This window comes from Falco peregrinus, chromosome 11 (genome assembly GCF_023634155.1).
Source record: "Falco peregrinus isolate bFalPer1 chromosome 11, bFalPer1.pri, whole genome shotgun sequence".
Taxonomy (NCBI): Eukaryota; Metazoa; Chordata; class Aves; order Falconiformes; family Falconidae; genus Falco; species Falco peregrinus.
In genome coordinates, this window is record NC_073731.1 from 6,393,637 (window position 1) to 6,413,926 (window position 20,290).

General features: G+C 45.6%; 1 protein-coding gene across 3 annotated transcripts in view; it reads left to right on the forward strand.

Annotated features, from left to right (window-relative positions):
• The first annotated feature begins 9,167 nt into the window (after window positions 1-9,167).
• SNAP25 (synaptosome associated protein 25) overlaps window positions 9,168-20,290 on the forward strand; it is a 66,171-nt gene continuing 55,048 nt past the window's right edge. Inside the window, exons 1-2 of one of the 3 annotated variants that reach the window (XM_027788424.2) lie at window positions 9,169-9,312; window positions 15,050-15,157. The gene's annotated coding sequence lies outside the window, so the exon portion shown is untranslated. Of the gene's footprint in view, window positions 9,313-15,049; window positions 15,158-20,290 lie in introns of all 3 variants that reach the window. The other 2 variants (XM_005238598.4, XM_005238597.4) reach the window with 2 other exon arrangements.

Consider the following 20,290-nt stretch of genomic DNA (forward strand, 5'->3'; position numbering starts at 1 on the left):
GTGCAGGCTCCTCTTAATAAAGGGTCTTTTTTTTGGCAAGTGAAAGCACTGCAGTCTGACTTGTGGGTGGTTGCTCAGACAGTCTTCAAGTAATGAGGATTTTTCCTGCTTAGGAAGCAATCTCTAAGGAACTATTTTTAAGTGATCCAATAGCAACCCATATCACCCCTCACTCCAAAGCAGTCTACAGACCTGCATTGAAGTCCACAGGAAAACTCCATTGGATTTTGGATCAGGCCTTCTCTTTCTCCAGTCCTTTCTTCTTGTTTTCTTGCGCTGCAAGAACACACCTCGATCAGGCAACATGAAAGCTTTCTCCTCAGTATGCTAACACACCCAAGCCTGACCTTTAACACCCCCTGCCAAGCCAGGACTGGGCTTCGCAGTAGTGCAGGGTGTCAAGTGCTATCACATTCAAGTGTTTGGTACTTGCATGAAAAACGTAGGCGAGGGAGTAAGCTGACATCCTCAAACTCAGCTTTGTATTATTCATATAGCTCATGTGAGAGCAAAGCTTACTAATCACTCAAGAGGAGTCCGTATTGTGCATATTTTAGAAACAAGCAGGTCAAAGAACACTCCTTAAAACACTAGAGGCAAGAATTAGGTTGACAGAAGTAGAGGTTTTCCTGAGCTGAGCTCTGGTTCCTTAAAATATTTTGAATGTTTATTAGTTTCTCAGGAGAGGAGAGGAAAAATATTCCATATTCAGAAGCTGGGGAGTTCTTGACAGATTAGCTTCCCTCACTTGCAATTTTCAACAAGTTTCACCATTAAAAAAAAAAAAAAAAAATCAATTATTTGCAGAACACTAGGAGGGAGGAAGGGAAATTGAAATAACTCTCAGGAAGTTTCCAGGGCAGTTTTCACTCCCATTTAAGAGATATATTAAGACATTGACCCATAAATTCACAGAGATAGTCTTCCTGTTAGACTGATGATGCATAAGAGTCCTTTTTGCCTCAAACCAGGCTGAGAAATACTGCCAGAAGTAATTTAAACATACTGCTATGTATATGGAAGCTGAGGAACACAAGGGTTAACACCTTTGGCTAAGTATCTGGCTGGTCTGCCTCAAAACTCAGTCCTTCTATTTTATAGAGTAAACCTGGTCCCCTTTGAGTCATCTGAAAGGTGACACCCTGTCCAGGTGCACATCCACATGACAAAAAGTTGACATCATGGCCCAGAAGAGCACTTGCCATTTCCCCTTGAGTGAGTTCCCTGTCTGACGTACTCCCCTTTTGGGCAGAGATTAAACAGACACATGAGGCTTGCCCAAGAGCCCTTAGTGACAGAAATGACTCTCCAAAAGGATTAGCAAGCTTACATCTTCACCTAACAAACAGAATCCTCCTCTCCACGCAGTTGCCCTGTTGGCTTTCCGGGCTCTCCTTGGAGAGGTAAATTACAGAGGCAGCATCAAGTCCCACTGGGCAGATATATAGTAAACAATAAGTGAGAATCAAAATGTTTACCACCTTAATGGCAGGGGGAAAGCAACAGGAACAGGGACAGAGACAGATTCAGCCGCAGTTTAAATAGGGAAAGAGAAACATGCAGCAACCTCAATGCAGCATATTCTGTAAGACACCGTTGAGGACTGTGCCAGCCAGTGCCCAGAGGGAGGTTTTCACTTGTGTACCTCAGCCCAAAGCACTAATTTTCAAGGTGGAAACAGCTTTTTCCAGAAGAGTACAGCTGTTCAATAGCCAGGCTAGGAGCAAAACCCAGGTTCCTGCCCTTCTTCTAGAGCCTGGTCTCTTCCACCATTCTGCACAGCAAATAGCAAGAGAATTTGCCAAGGCGAAAGAACCATTTCTTGCACAACAGTAAAAATTAGAGCAAGAGGAGTTAACCAAAAGTCACAATGGAGCAAGTACAATAAGCAGCTTGTTCTGATGGGCAGTAAACACTTGTGGACTCTATAAGGAACAGTAAACCAACCTGTCTGACATATATAACAGAGTTAATTGTTCTGGAGTAATAGCTTATGATGAGCAGTACAGTCCCTAGATCCATAAACCTTGGATCTCGAGGACATCTCCCAAGGTTACGCCCATCTGTCAAAGCCATCACCCTCAGCTTTTGAATCGCATAACCCTGGAGGTCCTCTAACACTACACCTGGAGTCAGGCTCCAACTCTCTCCTCAGAGAGGGACTCAGTTTAACATCAGGTTTTTCAGTGAAAGCAGAGATGATGGCTGAGATAGCCCTCACACAGCAAGGCCTCAGGGGCAAAAGAATCCCTGGGACTGTGCTCCATTTTAAAACACACACTTGTGTGCCTGGCTGGACTGCACATCTCTTGTTGTTGTTTAGTCTAACAGAGGATGATCTAAAGTCCTGTTGTGCAGCAAGCAGCGCTCAGATAAAGACTTAATAAGCGAGGAAGTTTTTCCTTCTTTTCTTGGATCATTTCTATGGGTGCCTGAGATTATTGCAAACTATTGCATCAACACTGACTCACTCCCTCCTTTGCATGTCTAAATACAACCCATCCCCTTTGCAAAATTTTGGCATTCCATTGAACTAAAAAATATTAAGAGGAGATAAAAAAATCCAACAATGTTACTCACAGCATCTCGAGTCACTTAGTCTCAACTTGAATTTTAACTACACAATCAGACAGCAGCACTAGCTGTTACATCAGGGGTTTGGAAGCAAAGGAAAAGGAGGAGGTGAAGCAAGCCCAGGAGACAGCCAAGAGGAAAACATCTTTAAAGCTCCCCTGAACTGGTGACACTTACCTGTTTGTTCTGTTTTATGCCTCTGGGTTTCTCTGAAACAAAGAAGAGCAATTATGAAGTGACCCACTTTCCCCCTGTTTAGCGTAAGGAGGAAACAAGGGGAAGGGAAAGAAGAGGAGGAGAGGGAAAGTTGTAGAAGGATAATATCAAAGGGGAGAGAGAAGGAAAAAAAAAAAACCTTACAGAAGGTAGGAGGGTAAATTGTGATGACCCAGTTTAAAGGAAGAGCAGGAACTAGACCTACTAACAGTCAACACCTTCCCACACACTCTTAGGAAAGGAAGCAGCAAGGGAGAAGAACAAACTCAGTGCTTACAGCACTTCTTTGTGCTACAAACTCATTCCTCCAGGACAAAATTTGTTCAGAGGAAGCTCCACAGCAAAAGAGGACACCTCTCCCATCAGCCCTTTTACCTGCATGAGGGAGGGACAGAGCAGCAGAAGGCATCCTGGTTGGGATGGAGCAAATCAGGGCCAGGTGGTAAAAACCAATGCCAAACGAGCTCAGTCAGTGTGCGCTAGTTGAGGCTCCCTCACGGGTGGGGGCGGGAACCACTGAAAATGGTACATCGTTCTCCTTGTAAAAGAACCAACACCACACGTGGCAACACACGTTAATGTCAGAGGAAATCACTCAACCTGATGGCATGATCTGACATGACAGCTCTAGCCTTCATACTGGTTTGGGCCAGCATCTTCAGGAGATCGTCAGCTGCTGTGGCTTTCACCATTTGCTGTGACAACTGGTGGCCCTGAACTGATAACTCTGCAGGGAAGCCTAAGAGGTATCTACCTTCTAGACAGAAACCAACATCTGGGAGGAGAAGGGGTGTTCTAGTTTGCTTTACATTTTTGTCTTTTGCTTCAGGATTCACGAGGGTTTTATTTTCTTCCTTAAATCCTATTTACTTCACTTGGTATAATCAGTCACAACTTGAATGAAGTTAGTACTTCTGTACCACTTCACACCATTTAAAAATGGTGAAACAGTGTAATAAATACATGCATTATGTGGGTGGCAATTATAACCATAAGGGAAGGACTAGCCATACCCTCATCTCCAGGTGAGTTATTAAAAATCATAAGCCAGCTTGTTGAACTCATCACAGCTCCATTGGTTTCAAAGCCTGCAAACGGAGAGAATTGCACTTCTCAGTTCCAAAAGTCTGCTCACAGTTGTAAATAGCTTTGTTTCCTGCAAACTAGCAATATCCCCCAAAAGCATAACCTCATTCTAAGCATGGATTAAACTGGCTTGTTTGTTTGCACTCACTTAAAGCTTAGGGATTGAACAGAGCATATGGCCAAAATTCTGTGGGGAACTACAAATATATTATATTACATTGTGTGCTAATACATTGGTGTGCACTACTGTGTTTTCATGCTCACAGAAAAGTTAGGCAAAAGAAACAAGTGGAGACTGCAGCACCAAACAAAGGGCAATTTTACTCTGTACGCTGTAAAATTAAACAGTGATGAGGCACTAAAAAAGCCTTAAAATGACAAATGTGAAGATGGATTTTTCAAACTGTTATCCCACATCTTTGTTGTTGCTGTTTCTACAGGCAAAAAATGCCTGTGATGCTCCTTTGCGGAGCACTGTGTGTGAACGAGGCACTGACTCGCTGTGGTTGGCAGGAGTTTGGGGGTCCCTGCTCCAGCTGCTTGCTTGGTTGCAGTGGAGCTAGCTGAATTTTGAGTCTGTTTCTGCACCCATGGCCTGAGGCAGTCTGAGCTGGGCTCCGAGGGCTTGGCATCTGCCTCCTTTTCCTAGGCTTGAACATAACGCCTAGTTGACAACAGCTTTACTGAAACTGGCCTTACTCAGCCAGTGCCAGCAATGCCCAGAAATGCTGCTGGAGGAGCACTGGGTATTTTCAGATCAGAGATGCCTCATGCCTTTAGATACCTTTAGGTTTACACAGCAGCCAGAAGGAGTTTTATCCATGGCTTGATTTTCACACCTCTCAGTTCAGCCTGCATCCTGCTTTGTGGGTCTTCCGTCCTTCCGTTCAGCTTTTAGACAAGTGTTTGAATGGTTCCCTAGTTAAGGTTACATGCGCAAGAGGAGAATTCAAATCTGATGATGGTTTATTCCATGAAAAATGGAGTTTAACCCTTACTTGCTGTCTCTGACACAAGCACATGGACACACCCGTGTCTGTATCTCCTTTCCTCCATAAAACATAGAGCAAGTGATCCTCTTCCTCCTTCCTCCATGTCCAATACCTTTGTGACTCTCTCTGTGCTAGTGGGATTTGTGCAGAGCCACCTTCTCATGGCAGTTGAGCTTGGCCTAAAACCCCCATTGTCAAGGCTCCTGGAGACCTCAGACTAGTCACACCTCTGTGCCAGATAATAGACCCTTGAGATTTGATTATGTTGTGACTACTTGTCCTTTACACATCGGTTAATAGATATTCACAGTCTGGCATTGCTGGAAATGATTCAGTCAAACCAGACAGTGGAGCTGTGGGAGGGCACCCAGCCAAGGCAGGGGGAGGTGGGGTCAGCAGTGGAGACCCAGATTCACTGAGTATTTAAGTCCTAGTTGCTCTTTAAGCAGCTAGTTGGGAATCAGGTACCAAAACACCTTTGGGGATCTGGCTCTGCACATCTAAGAGAGAAATCAGGAAATTGGTGGCGACTCATCTCTGAGGGTTTATGTTAAAATTGTATTTTAAATCTCCCTATTTTTAAATGTAAGCCTCAGGGGAATCTTGGCTTGGCTTGAATTGGAGCACCCTAACACAGACAGGTCCTTAAAAAAGCCCACAGCTTAACTGTGTATCTAGAGATACTGAAAATGCAGGGGGAAAATGAAACTTAGGCCTAGATATTCCCCCAAATTTACTTAGAAGCAGCCTAGAGCACATAGACGCAAGTGCCACTGATGGTCAAAATTCAGTAGTTGCATAAACAACAGTGAGTGACACAAAATAATTAGGAGTTTGGCACAGAGGGTTTGATCCTCAAATTGTTCTGATTGCAGAGCCCTTAACAGACTGGGACAAGCCTTGGCATCTAAGCCTGGGAAAATGCAGAAATCAGAGAGGCTGTGAAATGTTCAGTGCCAAAGCAGGTATATTTTTCCTCTCTTTTTTGCTTTCTGCCCTAGTTCAATTTATCTCCCAGCCACATACTTCAGGCATAGATGAGCAGCACTTGGATAAATGAGGTATTTCCCTCTCTGCTGAGAAAAAGAAAAAAGAAAATGTCTGAGGAAGGTGGAAGGTATTGAGGTGGTCTTTGTGTTATCACTGACTCCAGGAGAGCCCATGAATTACATCCAGGACCCAGTGGCACTGCTCAGCACTTTGGTGTTTTGCTTGCTTAGCTGCCTCACAGCCCAGCTTTGCAGCATACAGGCTTGCGTGTTGGAGGCTGAAGGTGATTCTGTGAGCAGCCAGAAAGCTTCCACTGCCCGCGATCAGACCTCAAATTGTGGACAAAACAAGGGCTGTCGTTTTCTCCCTACTAACATACTGCAGTCTCTGCCCTTCATCGGCTCCTGGCCAGTAACATGGGAACCCACCTCATGCCACTCACATACAGGAAAGCATGTTCCCTGTCTCATAATTCACGAGCTGTGTCCATAAGTACTGGTTGTTCATCTTACTGAATATTTGCTGGAATGATTAGGAGGGAGCTGAATCATTCTTAGACCAAATTCTGGTTTTCTCTTTCCTCCTGCTTAATTTTTAGGCTTCACTTCTCACAGCTCTCCTGTACACAGTGTGAAATGAGTGTTTAAATACTATCAGATAGAGTCAATAAATTCCCCATGTGCTTTTTTTTTTTTTAAAAAAAAAAATAATCCCCCACAAAAAAACACCTCAAAGGATGCTAGAGAATCAGCTACAATTGCTTAGCACTTATTGCGACAGAAATCCTAGTGCTGCGGTGCAAAAGGCTGCCCCCCCTCTGCAACTCCTGGGATAGAGGCATCCGCGTTCCTGAACAGCGCAGAATATATCCCTTCCGTTGTTCATTTTAAGAATAACTGTAGGAAAGGTAGTTGGTCCTCCTAACCTTACAGGCAATGTTCATGATTTATTTAATGATTCTGCCCTATGTTGTTTTATTAAAATATGTGATTTCTGCTGCAGCAGAGCTTGAAAATGAATCTTAAATTGAACCCAGTTTTCTCACTGGAAATCTACCTTTTATCCTGCTCCCACCCCCTCCCTTTTACCATCCCTTATCCCTCTTTCCCTAAGTTATGCTGCATTTTACTTTGCCTCCACTGCATTTTCCTCCCTAGCTTTTGATACGAGGAGCCAAATTCATCCCTGCTGGTATCCAATGGACTGAAATTCTTCTCAAAGGCATTACTGGGCTGAATCCAAACCCAGCCAGCATTTTGCAGTGCTAGTGGCTTAGTCAAAACAACAGTTTATAATTCTTCTTTTCCTTTCCTTATCTACTGTTAATATGAATTATTAACAAGTACTAGTATTGCTCTTTTGAAAACCATACTTAATTTCAAAACCACCTATCAGACAAGCTGTCTGACTGAAAATTTCTTTTTAACTTTCTGTGTGCACTAGGAACTCGCAAAGCACAATGCGTGTGCACGGACAGCCTGGATTTCAGACCAAGACTCACTCTGGGATTCCTCTCGCCATCTGCAGTGCATACCTAACTGAAGTGCTGGGTACTATTAACCCATGCATGAGCTGGCCAGAAAAGGTTTGCTTTCCCAAACTGCCATTTATGACACTAAAACTGTTTCATTATCAGACTGCTGTTCCAGACCCCTCACCTGTGTGTGTGTGTGTGTGTGTGTGTGTGTGTGTGTCTGCACAGTGTTAATCTTACACCGTTAGTCTGTATTTACAGCCCTTAAACCTGACAGGTTCTCCCTTTCCCTGCGGTTTTCATGTGCACAGCTCATTAGATACTCTAATGCAGCAGGGAGCCCCTCTTGCCTGAGAATTCCTTTGTTGTATATTTAGCAAACTTTTGACTGCTTCCTTCCAAATGAGACTGAAGGACATATTTTCGTAGGAGAGGGTGAGAATTGCAAAGCACGATCTACAGTCACGTTTTTCTGTGGGGAACTACAGAGCAGGGGAGGAGGAATCACCCGCAGTTCTCTATCCTTCCCCCCCCCCCCCTTCCCTCCCCTCCCCTCCCCTTCCCTCCCCCACCCCCATACAACCATAACACGAGATGAACGCACTCCAAAATTCAGCTGCATAGCCTTCCCTCTCTTCCGGTTTTCCTTGTCATGTCAAAAGGGGGGAAAAATAGGATAAGGGTAGAATTATTGCTAATATGGGACTGGTGTTTTGACTCCATCAGTCCGCAGACTATTTAGAAAAGCCTGTATGCATGGTGTCAGAGTTAAACATAGCCAGTGCTCAGTTATTGCTCACAGGAGAGGCTCAGACAGCGAAGAGGGAGGCATTGCTACTTGTCTGTAGGTCTGGATGGTTCCATAAATGAACACATGAAGGCTTGTGGAATGAAAAGGAAGGGATGACTGAGGTTATGAAAGAGCGTCGCACTTCAGATGCAATCCCCATCCTTCATTAAAATTCCCATTAAGAGATAAATTTTACAAAAATACAACATTTTGTATGAAATGAAAGGATTTCCTCCCCATTAGAAATCACAGTGGAGACAGCTCCATTTGCTCTAAATTAGGTACGCTCTGAATGAATATTTTAATTAATCCGTTATAAATAAGCCAGGCTCTTTCCTGGAACAGAGTTACCGTTTTCTTCCTCGGCAGCAGTGGGATGTGCTCACTCTGCTGTGTGTATGCATGTACGTGCCCAGGCTTTTGTTTGTTTTTAATTTCTCTCTCTCATTTTTGAACCCGTCCCTCAAATGATCAGTTACAACACATGTCCTTAACCGTGGATTTGCTCGTGTTTGGCTGCTCTTACTTAGGGGAGGGAGGAGAGGGGGAATAATCAGATCAACACACCCAGACCCCTGGCAGCATGTTTTGAGAAATAAAAAGAAGGAGAGAAGGAAGAATTCACACATAAAAATAGAAGCCCACGTAGGTTGGCCATATATGGAGTACCGGGGACTTCAGAGGGATACCCTCTTCGGACCACCCCTTTGGCGGAGGAAATCACTGCTGCAGGAGGCCCCCTTCCCCCCTCCCCAGGCTGTTCGCCAGCAGCCGTGCTCAGCCCCCGGCCCCGGCCCCGGCCCGCGGGTGCTGCGCTCCGCACCGCACCGCTCCGCTCCGCGCCCAGGGAGGCCGCAGAGGGGCGGTTGCGGAGAGGCGGTGGGGCCGCCTCGCCGGCGGTGCGCGATGCGCGGAGCGGTGCAGCGGCGGCGGTGATGACTCAAGCCCGCCCGGCCCGCTCTGCCCCCCTCCCGCTCCCGCCTCCCCCCCCCCCCCCCTCCTCCCGCCGGGGAGGGCTATTAAAAGCTGCTGACGTAGGAGCGGACGGCCATCTTTGATGAGGGCACGGCTCCCGATCCATTGAAGAAGGAGACCCGGGGAGGTCAGCAGCGGCTGTCCTTGCCTCCCATCTGCGGCACCGACCCACCGACCCCGCAGCCGCGGCCCGGCGTAGCGCTCCATAAGCAGAGGTAAGGGTGGGACACCACCGAGGGCACCGGCTGCGCAGGGGGGAGGGGACGGTATTTACGAAAATGAAATCAAAAAAAGGATATATATTTAAAGAGGGACCTGTTCGGCTTTTTGTCTCCAGCCTCTGGGCTGCTACGGGGATGGAGGAAGACAGGGAAAAGGGGTGTAATTTCTCCGCCAGCCTCGTCGCCGGCTGGAGTCAGGGGAGGGAGTCGGGCTCTGCCTCTCCGCCGTGCCAGGCTAGCTTGCGGGTGGCAGGAGGCCGGAGGAGAAGGGAAGCCCGCGGGAGGTCGGAGGAGAAGGGGAACCAGCGCCATTCCCCCCGGAGCGGGAAGGAGGGCCCGCGACCGCGCTGCCCGGCTCGGCCGGACTGGGCTGCTGCCGCCCGGGGCACTGCAGCGCCCTTCCCGCGTCGCACCGCGCCGGGCTGCGGCGGCGCTTCAGCACCGCGGACAGAGGCGGGAAGGAGGCGGGGGTCAGCACCGCGGACAGCGACCGGGCCCCTCCGCCCCGCGGGTCGGCACCGCGGAGAGCGCCGGCCGCAGTGGCCCCTGACCGGCCGCGGAGGCTGGCGCGGCGCCCCCCCGCCGGCAGCGCGCAAGGCTGGCCGCGCCGCGGAGGCGGGCGTGCTGCAGCGCCCTGCGGCTCCGCGCCTCCCCCCGGGCTGCCCTCCCCGGCGAGACCCGGCCATGGCACACGGGGAGCGCCGTCCCCGATGGGAAAGCGGCGGTGCTCACTCGTTCCGGGATAGGACCTCAGGCAGAAACAGTTGTGGTTGTACGCGGTCCCCCGGCAGCTCAGAGTGCGAAGAGGGAGAAATTTAAAAAAAAGGAAAAAAAAAAAAAAAAAAGGAGAGAAAAAAGAAAGAAAGGCAAATAGCTTGAGTTCCTGAAATTCATCGGCGTTCAGCACATCGGCCTCTCTCCCTGCCCTTTCGCAGGTGGAGAGGTATTTCTGCATGGGAAACGGGGGGTTACATAACAGCCAGCCGGCAGGGTCCCTCCGGGGCCGGGCACTGCCCGCGGGGGTCAGCAGCAGCCCCCCGGGGCTTCCCCCGCCTGTGGAATCTCCGCGCTCCGGGCCCTCGGCGCCCACCCCTCCGCACGGCACTTGCCGCGGGCTCTGGTGCCTCTGCGAGCCCGGGGGCTGGGGGCTTGCCAAGCCGCGGGGGGGTGGGGGGGCTGGGCCCTGTCCCGTCCGTCCCCCCCGCCCTCCGCGGCCGCGCTGCAGAGCGGTGCAGAGCCCGCCGCCTTATGTAACGTGCTGCCCCATCACGGCCAGGCACCAGCCGCACCGCGCTGCGGGCCCCGGCTCCTCTGGTCTGGCAGTCCTCCCCCCAGCCGTCCTTTCTGCTCCCCAGCACCCCAGTGTCCCCAGCCCCCTCACTGCGGCTCATTGCTGGAGAAGTTAGGAACTTCGCTGCTTTCTGCGGGGCAAATAAACAAGGGGAGAAGGGGGGGTCAGGCTGTGCGTCCAGACACTGTGCTGCGTAGCTGCGTCAAACCAGGGCCTCGGGATCTGCCAGATTTACGTGTTTGAATAATTGCTGCTGGTTTCATTCCCAGCTGAAAGGGGGGGGAAGGGGGGGGGGGGAAGAGGGGCTGGTCTGCAGTGCAGCCCGGGGGTGGCAGAGCAGCCCCACAACCCATACCTGGCTGCTGCCAGTCCTGGCTGCAGCATCCGCAAGGACATGCTTGTCCCATACCCCCCACCCTGTCCTAGCTCTGGTCATGGAGCAGCTCTCCCATCAACCGTGGCAACATGAGGACGGCATGGCGCAGCCATCCCTGAGGGTGGCAAGGGAAGGGATGGGGCCATCTGGGAGATGAGTGCCCGGGGTGGGTATAGCTGGGGAAGCGACTCTTCCCTAGGTCCCCATCTCCCTGCATGTCCCTGCATCATGAGCGAAGATGCCAGGAATCTAGGAAAAAGCAGCAGTGGTTTTCCATTGCTACTGCATAGTGCAGAAGGGGTCAGCCAGGAGGTGACCACTGAAGAGTTTGATACCTAGGAGCAGCGCCAGAAAGACAACAGAGGTGACAAAACCAAAGGTGCAAATAGGCCTGATTTGCAAAAGCAAGAGCTTGAGGCTGCCTCTGAAGTCAGGAGGAGTTGCAGAAACTCAGCATGTTATGAAACAACATGCAGCTAAATAGCAACCCCCAAATAAATAGTTTAACTTTCTTTCTACCACGGACTACAAAATTAGCGTGGCATTTCCAGGAGCATTCAGGACCAGGCTCTGTGACCACTGAACTCACGGGGGCAGTGAAAGAAAGAACTGCAGAATCCAGCCAGTACCGAACCATCAAAATACATCTAATGAGACGCAGCTCCAATCTGCAGATTTATTGCACTGGAGGTGGGAGCTGCTTTTCAGGTCAACGGAAAGCTTTTCATTTGTCTCTGTATGCTTTAGGTATGGCAACAAACAGCAAGACTGAAGTGCTAAGGTAAATAAAGCACGGTCTCTACCTAATGCTTGCACTGTTTTAACTGAGCAAGGTAATGAAACAACATACTTTCTTGTCAGTATGAACAATTTCAGAAACTTTTATGTCTCTGTGTCACAAGGCTATAGCTTCTGCATATGTAGCAACCCTTGGGGAAAAATTGAAACTATGTGGCACAGTGTAGCGCTCACTTTGTTAATGGTTTCTTTCAGGAATGTAGGGAAGCCTAGGAAAAGAAACTGATTTACCTTTGCCTCGGCTTGCTGTCACACAACTACTCCTTTTCTTGTATTTTTTCCTAAATCTGTGTCACAACTCTTTATAATATAAGCACAGTACTTTCATCTGTACATATTTATACACACACACACACACAAATTTCAGAGATTTCTAGGGTTATAAGCTAGGTAAAACCACAAAAAATATAGACTGACTTTGCAGCCTTCATTGGAAAGAGTGCATTTTTCTATCTATGAAGTTTCATCCACCATTACCGATGCAGTCACCTTTGGGCTGGGTGAGTGCCAGGCAAGCTGTAACAATAGACTTGTTCAAGCATTTTAGAGCATCTAACAGAGAGAAGAATAATGCGTTGCTTGAAAGCTGCAGCAGAATGCAGATCTCAGGCAGATCACAATTACCTCTAGGAAGCTGGACTTTGGAGCGGGCACCAGGGCTTACATATCTACTTCTGGGAGTGCTCGATATAGTTTGCCAAGGCCAGCAGTTATCAAAAATAGTTTCTTTTTACCTTATTATTTTTGAACCTTAAATGATATCTTTGCCCTTAGCTTCAATAAACTCTGGCTTTCTTCCCTATTGACCTTGCAGATTTAGCTTGCTGCATTATATTGCAACAAGCATTTCTCCAAAATGCACAAGTTATACTCCTAGTTCTTGTCTATCACCCTATTGTTACTCCCTCCAGAAATACTTAGATACACATATCCACCAGCAAAATCTTCCTCTCATCAGATCCTAGTTTTCAATATGCTGCCCCATATCCCACTAAATTTTCTAGGACTTTCCACCAAGCATAAAGAAAGTCAACTTCATAGGCTCCATTTATTTTTCCTGCTTTATGATGGCCCTGTGGCTGATGTTGTGACACTCAAAAGTGGATCTGAATGGCCTGGAGGGAGTGTTTGAACCACTTGGCCTGTTTTTTCCAAAGGAAATTTAGCTTTGCCTTTACATCTTTCATTGTGTTCATTTGTTATTTCCTCATCACTTACCTCATCTACCATCACCTACAATCCTTTTTTTGACTACTGCTAAAGAGCACTGTGGTGAAAGAAACACAAACTTGGGCAAAGCATTAGGACCCTGCTGTAAAGGATGATGAGCAGATTCCTGATTTTGATTATTCCAAGAAGTCTAATCCAAAGTCAGTTGAAATCAGGGAAAATACTTCCACTGGTGAGGCAGGCTTTGCATGAGGCTCTGAATAAGCTCACCAGTCAGGCCGTGTGCTGCTACAGGTGAATGCAGGGTATGGAAAGCTTTTTATTCCCAGCAATGGGTGCATATTGATCAGCCCTGCAGTCCAAGAGAAAACCCTGCACATGATTTTATGGGGCTTGTAACAAAGAGAACTTTTGGCAGTTTAGGTTTTTCAAAGGGAAATAAGTGCTATGTACATATCCTCTTGAAATATACTGACATGCTGTAATTCTAAAGAGAATTCAATCATTGCATTATAACCTTTTTCTTTTCTTCTCTTTTTAATAAGATGAGATATGGTATCTTATCTTACCTGCTGGAGAAAGCTGAGTTCTAATACAAGCACAGGGAGAAGTAGAAGGTAATATTAAGTAATTAATCATGGCCATTCCTGGCCTTTGAAAGCTGGAAGTTAATACTGGCCAACCTGTGTTCTGTCTGGCTATTTAAAAGGGAAAATGTTTTTTTATTATTATTTTTTTTTATAGCTAACAATGTTCTATTTCACTTTTAAAATGGGATTTAACTTATTATTGGCCCACATTGTCGATTGGTGTGAATTAGCGTAGCTGAGCGCTGTGCTATACTACAGGCTGATAAGCTCCAAAGCTGGGGCTCATCGTTCAAGTTTTAAAACAGAAATGGGTATACTTGCTGAAGGAGCAGGTTTTTCTGTAAACAGAAGTAACTGGAAATGCCATCCCCCCAAACCCTACTTTCTACCAGCCCGGTTTCATTGTCACAGATTCCCATAGACAAGGTTCACGTAGTTAGTCTGCCTCAGAAATGGTGACAGTAAGCAATGATGAAGCAGCAGAGGAGGAATACTGCATGTTATGGCTGTATTTCAGGTTGGGTTTTGCTGCACTCTGCTGGTACATAACACCAGCAGAACTTTTTACATGGTGTAAAACCCAGGACACAGCTGAATTTTTCCTAGAGGCCATTAGTGTGCAGAAAAAGTCAGAACTGTATCACTGGATGTGGAACAAAACGAAGCCTGCAGTTCCAGGTGCAGTTCGATTTAAAAGACTGCGCTTCCTGGCAGTAGCCATTAATTTTTCTTCCAAATTGGAAAGTCTTGGGAAGTTTTCCTGCATTCCAATAAATGCACAGGAAAATTATGCTTCTTCCATCATGTTCTTTAAGGCAGTATTTTTAATGTTTGACTACTAAGACATATTATCGGTAGATTAGAAGTAGGAAAGAATGAAGTCAAGTGTCACTGTACACATTTCTAAAACAAAAAGAGGGGAACAGTTCGTATACATTTTTATTATAATTGTGGTTTTCCTTGTGCTTTTAATATGACACAGTTATTATGCCAGGGTTTACTGGTAGAATCCATGAGCAAAATGATAGTTATCATAGCTTGTGTCAGTGTTAACAACTAAAATGTACATCCTAGACATTACAAAAGGATGCTTCATGTAGGTGATTTTTGAAATGAATGCAAGATTTGTTATTTCTTACTCAAAACCTAGCAATTAACAGGGAGCTGCACATACAAAGGCATTGCAGAGTGCTTGGTAGGGCACGTTTGTGATTTAACATAGATCACTTCCATCTCTCACATTTTCTCAGTAGCATACCCTTACTAAAAATCCCAGGCAGCAAATCTCCAAAGGCTTTCACAGTCACTAGCCTGTCAAAGAGACTGGAAGGCTAGTGTGGCGTGGGTTGAAAACTAAAGGCTCCAATCACATCACAGCTATCGTGTTTGTCATGATGTATTTATTTGCTGTAATTACTCTCCACCTGAAGGAGAAGAATTCTGTTTCTGGGTTGCAATACAGTTGTACCAGAAGAAGTAATATATTTTTCCTTTTGTATAAACCAGTTATTTGGAAGATGTGCCAACTGCTCCTTTGGTTCCTTCCCCTCTCCTGGAAATTATAGCTCACAGTGGAACTGTGCAGATGCCAGTTCATTGATCCGCCCTACAGAGGTAAATATATTTCCTCCAGCTACTCTAAAAAATGTCATGAAACAAAAGTATACTTCTTCAGAAAAGCTGATCTGTCAAAATACTGTTACCATTCACTGATTTTTTTCTTAAACAGGAACAGAAGTCTTCCATGCATATTTAAGCATCTTTTAAAAGAAAAGGTACTAAAATTAGCTTCACCAATGCTTTAGATGCAAATTAAAGTTTTCTTTTTCCCTTCTACGTTAGTATTTTTTGGTTCAGTCTGGTCCTCATTCACATCCTTAGACACCTCAAAAGGATTTAGACAAGCTTACCTTTCTGCAGCCATCAGGGAACTGCTGTTTGATTCAGTGCAGCACTGCTCCTGCCTGGTACGCCTCTGCACCACGTGGTATGGACACGGACACACACCTCTCTGAGCTCAGGGCTGCCTGTGCTGAACAGCACTGACCCCGTAGGTGACTGACATTGTTAGGAGAGAAATTTCTGTTCTCTATTTATTAGGCACAGACATCTCTTAGGAATAATTTGTTCTCGCAGAAAACAGTAAGAAAGCTATTGCAATTTATTGGACTAGAGACATTCAGTAACAGTCACTTTAGCTTCAGATACTGTGGTTTAGTGATTAAATCACAGGGGCTGCATCCAGAATATCTGGAGTCAGGTGCAAGTATCAGATACTAAATTAATGTAACCTCTGTCAAGTGTCTCAATTACCTCCATCCACAGAAGAAAGACTTGAGATTAAAACAACTTTTGGCTTGCATTCCTCAGCTTCATCTTAGGACCAGTACGTGTATCTTTGGAAAGGTATTTGTATGTTTATTAGGGCATAGCAGTCTCCACTGCCTGGGGATGCTGACCTAAAAACTGGTACCTGTAAAATGCAACATCCTCCCAACATAGGTGATTATCATTTGCTTAGCATTCAAGGGGCTGTTACACATGTTTACAAACCCCTTCAGGTTTGTAAAAGGCTTGGCTGGAAGGTGCCATATAAACCCAGATTATTAGTATTACATTCATGATAGCAAAAGAAGAAAGAGATTTCAGACCAGAAGGCAGATGAAACATTCATGCATTTGATCGTGCTCTCATGGCCTGGTATAACACAAGACAATGAGTTTGCCAGAGCCATGCATTTTGCCAAGGCTGCATTAAGCTGCAACGGGAGAGTGGGACTGAGCCCTCTCTCTTCGACAGCACTGGTTCCAAACTGGTAACATGACAGCTGAATATACAGCCAGGATATGTTTTGTGACTATTTGAGTATTTCAGCCAAACATTTGCTTTTCCAGAGAGTATTCACCTAAGTGACACTTAAGTATGTGAAAAGCCCTGAAGAAACAATCTAAGGTATGTGAACCCAATTAAATTGAAATTCACCACTGACTTCTAACAGCTGTTCTCCCCAGAGGAGCATTTCTTTTATTTGCTCAGCTGTATGGAAATGTGTATTTGTTGCCTAGCCTTTTGAAGGATTTCCTATGGGATTTTGCCATTAAAAACATGTTCTTAGGATATGGTACCTGTTTTTGCAATTCCTGAAAATATATGTCTTTTTCATAGAGAGGAGCAAGAGACAGGAAGGCCAACAGCAGCAAAAGGTTTCAAAATGGTGCTGCCTGAATTCATGAAGGGCATTATATGACATAGCTGTTGGTGGTCACAAGAGACTAGATAAGATGGCAAGTCTCTTAAAGTCTGATTTTCCTAAGAGGTTTTTCTTATTTAAAAAAAAAGAGAGGAGAGAAAAAAGGCCTGGATGGCTCTGGTGTGGTGAAGGCTTGTCAGTTCAGTTCATTTTAGAGATGAGCACATCAAGAAAGAGACAGCAGAAAAAACCCTCAAGGCGCCAGGAATGCACTAAGTATAATTGAAAATGTCCTAGACCACTTGTGTTACACAAGAGTAGGACCATCTGCAGGCCTCAAATTTTTAATATTAGCAGGGCATTTTAAAATCTGTGCATTGCCTAGTTCCCTTTTTCTTAATTAATTGTTCTAAATAGTACAAAATAGCTGCTCCTGAAGCAACTCTTAGGTTCTGAAGATTATTTTCTAACCCTGGTAAACAAGAGCTGTTGTGCATTTCCAACAGGTTGACAAATAAGAATGCAAGAGAGCTGCAGACATCACAAAAAAGGTGTTAGGCTGCTGTAGTACCCCAACTCCCGGATTAGTGCCCGGGGCACTTAATGTTGCAGTATTGAACAGGATGATAGATGTTACCATGTGACAGAAGAGCCTAGCAGCACCTCTTGTCCTCTGGAGGCCTCAGTAACTATGCTGTCTTTTTGTTTCTTGGAGTCTAGGGTCTCTTCCTAGGCCCACCTCACCTTACCCAGCCTCAGCTTTCCGTTCTCCTAATATTCCACAAATGCTCTGAGGGAAAGCACCCTGCCAAGCGAGGGAGGTGCAAGGAAAGACTCCTTTCAAAGGCAGGAGTCTCAGTATGCTGGTATGGACAGATGCAATGAGCCACCCAGAACACAAAGGGACAAACTCCTACAAGAGAGTAGGAACACGGGAACACAGTGCAGGTGGTGATGAAGTGTTTACTCTTAGGTCCTGGCTACATAAGCACCCTCAGCTACAAGGACCCCAGTATTTCCATCTTCTTTGACTGGTTCATTAAGTATAAGGCCAGAAGAGGTTACCCATGAGTGAGCTGAACCCCCTATAAAACAGAACATCCCACAGGCTACAGGGCTTCTCTGTATTAACTGCTTCTCCAGCAGTACAATTATCCAATCTTGATTTCAAATATCGCCCATGGTGGAGAATGTGACAATATATGTTTTTTAATTGAACAGTGAAATCCAATAAATTTTTTTATTGAGGATGCAACCATTTATCTGCAAAGCTATTAAACTGCTATTTAGATTGATGAACAGCTCTGCTGCTGCCCTACTGTGGATTTTCCCATTGTTACTCCTATTTCTTCATGGAGTAACACTTGCTTTCCTCTTCAACATTCATATTCTTGAAAGCTCTATTCTTTCCCAGTCAGGACCCCCTTATATTTCTGTTCTTTCCTTGTCCCCAGAAAGAATTTCCTTGCACTTAGGAGGTTAGTCACAAAGCTTTTAAAACATTCTGCAGCCTGGCAGGTGAAGAGATAAGACATTGATCCAATGACCAGGACATACTCTTTGGTGCTGGAGATTAGACTTTTAAACACAGAATGTGAGACTCCAGAGCTGTTTACGGATTTCAATTTCTTTACTTTCTTTTTGCGGTCTAGCCTGTTTTTGTGGTGACATTTCCAAGAAATGTGTTGTACACTGAGCTGGTCTCCAGACAAAGAGCTCTTCCTTTCATGCCTGCATCCAGAATCTGTTTCTCAAAACAATCTACTTTCCATAGTAGAGAAGTCAGAGAGCCTTCAAAATTTAACCGGGCTTTCTACTATTGTCGAACACGGTAGGCCACATCCTGGGCTTAGAAGAGTTACTTGTATCTTAACCAAACAGTGATCCACTGTACCAGTAAGTCTGAAGAAATGGACCAGAGAATAAAAAAGAGGAGACAATAACTAGGAGAATGAAAAAACAAAGCCAAAACAAACAAATCCCAAACACAAAAAAAGACAAAAACCAGGTGAATTGAAATAGCAGAAAGGACGGGATGGACTTTTTGATTAATTCTCCTTGTTGCTGGTCTTTCCCTATCAGTACACCAGTGACAATTACCTAGACTTTAAAAGTAAACTTCAATACTCGAGTGTTTGGTAAAAGCATCTTAAAAGGTGCCCTGAAGTGTTAGGTTATAAAATTTTCTCAGTCCTGGTGTCCAGTCTGCATCCCTTTAGCAAACACGACCCTCTGTTCAATCTTTGCAGTTTAAAATGCAGAGGGTGTGCAGAGGCGCACCCTTACTCCTAATCTCATGAGGGCAGAAACTTCTACCTCTTTCACTAAGAGAAGAAAACCTATAGCAGTTGATGGGCACAAACCCTAAAGGACAGCTTTGTAATCCACTGCTTCAGACTGAGAAAGAAAAGTCCTGACCAGCAGGCAGCATGACCCAAGCTCACACTCCAGTGTTTGACTTCACCTTAAACTTTTCTGCTGGCTACTCTCCTCAAGTGCCAATCTTTCTGGCAGCAGATCTCTTAGCAAAAAAGCCAGGCCAATGACAAATCAAAGCCACCTTAGCTGCTTATTACCCCAAGTCTGATACTTGACTCAAGATCTCTGCACTGCCAGCTGCGGGCAAAAATGGAGAGGGGATGTTCTCCCCTTCCTCCTGTGTCTCCTCTGCCCTGCTGCCAGACAGAGGAAGAGCAGACCCTAGGGAGTGAAGCAGAGGGGTGACATTCACATGCAGGCCTACAACTTGGCATGACATCTAGGAGCAGCACAGACATATCACAACATTGTTTATGCAGGCAATACATGTTCTTCATGTATTCAAGCTATGCTACCCTTAAGGATTGCAGCAAGTTAAGAGAAAAGAGGGAAATTATGAAGTAGCCCATGCTAGAAAAGGGGAGAATTAAGAACTAGCCTGAGTTTTGTCACAGTGAAGTCTTATAGATGCATATACAGACACCAAGACACCAGGCTGGCAGTATTTGTGAGAACTTTTTCCTTGTAGTTAGTGTTTAAGCTGAGCAAAATGTTAATGGCTGCTATCTGCTCACTGTGGTATTTGAGACACACACTTGCTCTGCAGCACTTATGTTGAAAATAAAAGCAAACTAGTGTTTGTGATACCACAAGGTAGAGCTCAGACTTTTTTCTTTTAGCTGGAAAACTGAAAAAAGGCACTCACTTTTTTCAAGCGTGTCAGAAATAGAAGCCTATTTTAGAAGAGACATGAAGTTATCAGTGCAAATTAATAGTGCCAGATAGGGGGTTAAATTATTGCCTTACAGCTGAAGACATGAGAGAGAATGAAAGTGGTAGACTATAAAAAGGGTATCACCAGAAGTGATGAGATCCCACTGCGAGGTGGGATTTGTGAACACTGCGCTTGTGCTTATAAGCAGTTGCTCAGATGAATGGTTTTATGGGCCAGAGCGAGGGAGAGAGAGGGAAAAAAACCACAGTCATTTTTAAGATCATGTCTCATAGTTTACTGCTTTGCTCAGGACAAGATGTCCAGCAGCACAGGCTACAATTAAATACCATAGAGCTTTGCCTCC